At 41.1% G+C, this 6,397-nt stretch overlaps 1 pseudogene; it reads right to left on the bottom strand.

Annotated features, from left to right (window-relative positions):
- Window positions 1-539: 539 nt before the first annotated feature.
- LOC110592263 lies at window positions 540-1,176 on the bottom strand (annotated as a pseudogene).
- Between the last annotated feature and the right edge of the window lie 5,221 nt (window positions 1,177-6,397).

Below are 6,397 nucleotides of genomic sequence, written 5' to 3'. Positions count from 1 at the left end.
GATCATTTCAGGCAGAACCCAGGTTACAAACAGCAGGGATTTATTTATTTACTGACTATTAAATCTTCTCTAAAATGATTCCAGAGAGGCAAGCAGATAAGAGATACAGATAAAGAGATAACACATTTTATTAAGAAAACTTAAAATTCGAGGTGCTTGGCTGGCTCAGTCGGTAGACCATGCGAATCTTTTTTTTTTTTTTTTAAGATTTTATTTATTCATTTGAGAGAGAGAGAGAACACAGGCAGGTGGAGCAGCAGAGGGAGAGGGAGAGGCAGGCTCCCCACTGAGCAGAAAGCCCAATGTGGGCCTCCATCCCAGGACCCTGGGATAATGACCCAAGCCAAAGGCAAATGCTTTACTGACTGAGCCACGCAGGCACCTGACCATGCAAATCTTGATCTTGGGGTTGTGAGTTCAAGCCCCACGTTAGGCATAGAGATTACTTTTTTTTTTTAAATAAGCATTTGTCTTTAATTTCTGTTTGTTTTTAAGAAATAAATGGCAAAATATATACACTGTGGAGTCTGAATCCCCAATCACAGAGTGTGAATAATGGTCTGATTGTGGAGCTCCTGAAAATACTCCTTGGTGTGGGTGATGGCCGCCTTTTGTGCCTCACGTGGAGGTGGGGGGGGGGCCTTCCACCAACTTCACAAAACAATAGCAAAAAACCTTCTCCATGATCCCAAAGCAACCTCTGCCATGGTATTGTACGCATTTCAGGTACTGGCCTCGCCCTGAGGTCGACTCAGCTATATATAAATTGGATCTGAATTCCACATTGTTGTCTCTCACTGCCATATCTTGTGCTTCTAAGAGAATCTCTTTAATTATTTGGGCCCCCTTTTTGTCACTGAATTCCAGTTGAGCCAAAGCCTGGTCAATGGACATTCCTCGTAGCAATTTTGCCAAATACCACATCTTATCTTTGCTGTATTTTATTTGCCTTCGACAATGGTAGATTTCTGCTGGTGTCCGAGGTTCTCCAGGCAATTGTGGAGGATAAGCAATTTTATTCTTCTTTTCCTATCTTTGAAAAATGTTGGGAGACCCACTCGTGTGGATATGTGATTGGGGTAAAACATTATGAGATGAAAGAAGCCCTAAGGCCAGCTTCCCCTTCAGATTCTGCATCCATAATGCACCCATATGTTCCAGTATTGCTGCTGCCATCTTTCTCCCTTCCTCTAGGCATAGAGATTACTTAATAAGAAAAATTAAAAAGAAAACAAAATTCAAGTTTGCCCTCTATTTATGTTTTAGGGAACAGCTTTTTTTTTCTTGGAGTTCCTTCCGGAAATCTAAGCAGACTTCTAGGACTATAGGACCTAGTCCTCTTAAAGACAATTGCTTGTCAAAACCAATAATGGTAACCCACTGTTGCCATCAATCATCTTAATGGCCCCTTTGCATTGGGATGTGGGCAGGCAAATATCTTCCTGGTCATTAGTTCATGTTATCACTTCATTGGCCTGGTTTTGCTTCTCTCTTTCTTGAAAGTGACAGTGAAGTTTTATTATTCTGCTTTTACAATGATGTAAAAGAGCTCTCGCAGGAGGCAACCGCTCTCACACCCTTCTCTTTCATCCTTATAACGCGTACTATTGCAATGCAGGCCAGAGCTGTGGTATTTGCATAGAGTGGGTGGGGAAATAAGGTGCGGCAGACATTGTCCGGAGTGTGAACAGGGTGGTACCACCAATGTGCTCAGTGCACCAGGCTTACACATTGACTGAGACATCACCTTCTGCAGCACTGTCAGTTCAGCTCCGGCCCAGATCTCCTAACTCTGCAAGAATAGAGGGTAAGCATGGAGAGGCATGGTTTTTCATCAAGGTCAAGAACTTTAAATCTAGGCAAATCTGGATTCTAATAATAGTAATAGTTCATACTTTTAGAGGTCTTTTAATATGCCAGGCATTGTTCTAAGTGCTTTAGGTACTAACTTATTTGAACCTTACAACCTCCCAGTAAGGTATGCATTATTAGAGTCCCTTCCTTACAGAGGCCCACTGAAGCACAGAGAGGTAAGGGAACTTGCTGAAGGTCACACAGGTAGTGTGCTGTGGAATTCAAGATTTGAACCCAGATAGCTTGGCTCCTGATTCTGTGCTTTTATCCATTATTAAACACTTCCACATACTAGGCATGTACCCTCCCTTGGGTAAGTTATTGAATGTCACTGAGTCTCATGTTCTCATTCTTATAGTACTTATCTCAGAATTGGTGGGAGGAAAATGCCTAGCACAATACCTAGCACGGTTTTCTCTCTGTGGATGTTATTTTTCACCACCAGGTGGGTTCTTGTCAGCTCATTCTATGCTGTGGGCCTGGGTGGAGGACTTGGGTATTTATTTAAGGATTAATTAAGAGAGATAGCGGAGCTTTATAGTTAGTTTTTCTTGTCTCCTACTTCAGAATGTAAGATAATAGGGATAATAGAGAATGTGAGCCCACATTCTCACAGACCCATACTTAAAAAGTAATGATTTCAGAAGATGACTAATTTCAGCCACTTTTGTCTTGAGTAACACCAATTTCACTTCAATTTGGATGTATTGTTGAACTAATTCCCCAAAGGAGTTCATGATGAATATTATAGGAATTTATAAATTACATATTGGGCACTACTCTAAAAGCACTTTTCTGGAAGCAGAATTCTACCCAAACTCTGGTAGTTGGAATAGAGATCAAAGAATTGCTTTCTTTTGCCATTTATAAACAGTTCCTGTATTATGACTCCATTTATATGAAATGTCCAGTATAAGTGAATCCGGCAAGACCAAAAGTAGGTAAGTATAGCCAGAGCCTGGGGAAAGGGTGGGAGTGACTGATAGTGGGTGTGTGGTTTTCTTTTGGGCTAACAAAAATGTTGTGGCATTAGATAATGGTGATGATCGCACAATTCTCTGCATGGGCAAATTTTACAGTATGTGAATATCTCAAAAAATGCTGTTATAAAACAAAACTGTTCGGGGCGCCTGGCTGGCTCAGTCAGTAAAGCAAGTGACTCTTAATCTTAGGATCCTGATTTCAAGCCCCACGTTGGGTGTGGAGCCTACTTAAAAAACAAACAAAGCAAAACAAAACTGCTCATCTGAATGTTGTCTCTTGTGCCATCATTGGTGTCCAGAGGGAGGAAGGCAGGGCCAGGAGGATATTTTACAGGTGTCTGCTGCTCATTTTAACAGTGATGGATGGATATTACCCCAGGCAGCACTATAGGATGTAGGACTATTACTACATTTTTCAGGTCGAGTAACCATGAGAGGCTATTTGGGATGACCAAATTCTCTATAGGTACCCTGAACCAAATCCCTATCCTATTGCTACCCTAAGCAGGGGTCTAATCACCCCGAGCTATTGCGAAAGTGACCAGATATGCCCAAGCCTCTTGGCATACTATGATTTACATGATGCATATCACATAGCAGGTAATAAATCTTTGATGAATGAGTAAATGAGAGATTGAGACTCCCCAAGGATCCTCTGGGTTGGAGTAAACTTTCTGAACCCAAATAGTGCTTTTTAAATTTTTTTTTACACCCTGGACGGCTGCTCAGTAACCCCAAATACGTTGATGCAACATTTTTATAGTGATAATTCAAATGCAATGAATTGTGTTAATATTAAATTTTTAAAAAGCTTTTAGAATACAAAAGCAATGCCCTTCCCCGCCCCCTCCTCACCACACAGGCATTACTTAGTTTTTTAAATTAAGGAGGTTGGGGGGAGGGGGGTGCGGCATGGTGGGGGGGAGAGGAGGAGGGGGTTTGTAGGCTCTTAATTTTTCTCTGGAACAATAGCGACACCCTGTGGCAAATTCTTGTAATAGACTGTTTTAAATCGAGTGGGTATAGATTTCCTACTTGAGGGCCAGAAGTACTATTAACCAAATTAATCAGACTTCAGATTAAATGAGAATTTATTGAGTGCCTACTATGCACAGGAACTATGCTAGATATTATTTATTTATTATTTTATATGTCTCCCAGATGACCAGGTACTAAACTAATTATACCTATGTCATAAAGCAGCAGTGGCATTCAGAATACCTAAAATTGTATGCAAAATGTGTTTATGTGTGTTTCTAGAGAAATGGGCCCTTAGCTTCCACAACACTTGACACTGCTACCTTAGAGCATGTTTCTTTCTTTTTTTTTTCAAGATTTTATTTATTTATTTGAGAGAAAGAGAGAGTGAGCCAGGGGAAAGACACAAGCTGGTGTGTGTGGGGGTGGGGGTGGGGTGTGGAGAGGGAGAGAGAGAGAAGCAGGCACCCGCTGAGCAGGGAGCACAATGCGGGGCTCAATCCCAGAACCCTGGGATCATGACCTGAGCGGAAGGCAGACGGTTAACCAACTGAGCCACCCAGGCACTCTAGAGTACATTCTTATCAATACTGTTGTGATAACCTTTGGACCAGTTTCATCAATCTCTTTTTTTCTGGAAGTTGCCATTTCTTCTGGCAAACATGTTCACCCTAGGTTAAAAAAAAAAAAAAACTTTCAAGAAAAAAGGAAAGAAGGGCAAAGAAAACAAAAAGGCAAGAAGAATAGAGTTAGATAGCATTACAACATTGCATAATGGAATGTGTATTGGAGTATATCAGTCTCAAATCCATTACTTCTGCCCATGTGAGCTTAGTCAACTTCATCTTTGAGTCTTGGTTTCCTCATCTGCAAAATGGAGGTAATAATATCAGAGAATTATTGTAAGAATCAATAGATGGTGATGAATTTTTAGATACAACCGAAAGAACAATCCATGAAACAAAAAAGTGGTAAATTGGACTTTATTAAAATCTGAAACCTCTGCTGTGCAAAACAGACTATTAAGAAAATGAAAAGACAAGCCACAGGCTGAAGGAAAATATTTGCCAAACTCACGTCTGATAAAGGACTTGTATCCAAAATATACAGAGAACCCACTGAGAAAACTTATGCTGGGTTGCCTGGGTGGCTCAGTTGTTAAGTGTCTGCCTTCAGCTCAGGTCATGGTCCCAGGGTCCTGGGATCGAGCCCTGCATTGGGCTCCCTGCTCGGCGGGAAGCCTGCTTCTCCCTCTCCCACTCCCCCTGCTTGTGTTCCTTCTCTCGCTGTGTCTCTCTCTGTCAAATAAATAAATAAAATCTTTAAAAAAAAAACAAAAACTTATGCTTATAGTTACATTGAAAGTGCTAATGTAATATACAAACATAAATTTTTATTTATAGCATATATTTTTTCTTGATTACAAAGTAGTATTCAATTACCATAGAAAATATGAAAATGGGAGAAAAGGACAAAGAAAAAATGCAATTCATCCCATAGCTCAGCAGTAAAAATTGTTAGCATTTTGATATATTTCTTTTCTTTTTTGCTAAATACACATAACTAAAAACATACGGTGTCATTAGTTAACTGATGTTTAAAGTTATCTTATTTCTTCCACCTCAGAGGTCTGGATTTCTACCAAGAGAAGGAGGACCCCCTTTCCAACACTGAGGAGTAGAATGTCAAATCCTGGTCTGTAGAATGACATGAGCCAAGTCCTGGAATTGGGGTCAGGGTTGGGAAGATAAGGCAAAAAACCTCCTCTGGTCTGTGCTTGCGGCCTCTTATGCCTCTGCATAGATCTTGTTTGTGTCTGGGTGTGTGCACATGTATGAGTGAACATGTGTGAGCAGGCACACACACAGGGAAAGAAAGAAAGAGGGCTGAGAGTCCAGGGCTCAGACTGAGTGATTACACTGCTGGCTGCCCAGGAGCCAGAGTGGCCTCAGGAAGCTGCTGCTCAGGGCTTTTTCCCTATCTTGGGAACATTTTGATTGAAGTATAACATAAATACAGAAAAGTATGCAGATCATAAGTACACAACTAGAATTTTCAATCTGAATACACCTAGATCAAGAAACATTACCAGCACCCCGGAACCCCCCACTATGCTCCCTTCCAGTGATTACCTACCCCAGTGAGTGACCTGACTTCCCATACCATAGATTGTTTTTGTCTGCCAAATGGACTTTTAATTCTATTGGACCTGGAAAGGGAAAGATTGTACCCTCAGGAATACCCTGAAAAGAGTAAAGTTGTATCTGACATAAATAATTCAGAACTAAGAGTTCCACTAAGGGAACGAGACCATCTAGGCAGGCCTGTGGACTCTGATGTGGGAAGGCATCATTATAGCCTTGGACTTGGACAGCAAAACTTGGCTCTCTTGGAATCATTGGGGTGCCACATGATGTCTGATTGAAGTCCTATCTAAGTCATGCCTGATCTACTGTTTTAAATATTGCACTTCCAACCTCAGATATACCAATACTGATCAGTTGGCTTGATTCATATCCCGCCAGATAAAACTAATCTCCATACCTTCTCCTTGTCGCAATTCTTGTCAACCTGATGGCTGC

This window comes from Neomonachus schauinslandi, chromosome 3 (genome assembly GCF_002201575.2).
Source record: "Neomonachus schauinslandi chromosome 3, ASM220157v2, whole genome shotgun sequence".
Classification (NCBI taxonomy): Eukaryota; Metazoa; Chordata; class Mammalia; order Carnivora; family Phocidae; genus Neomonachus; species Neomonachus schauinslandi.
The sequence above is the reverse complement of the archived record's forward strand: the minus strand, read 5'-3'. Positions and strand labels throughout refer to the sequence as shown.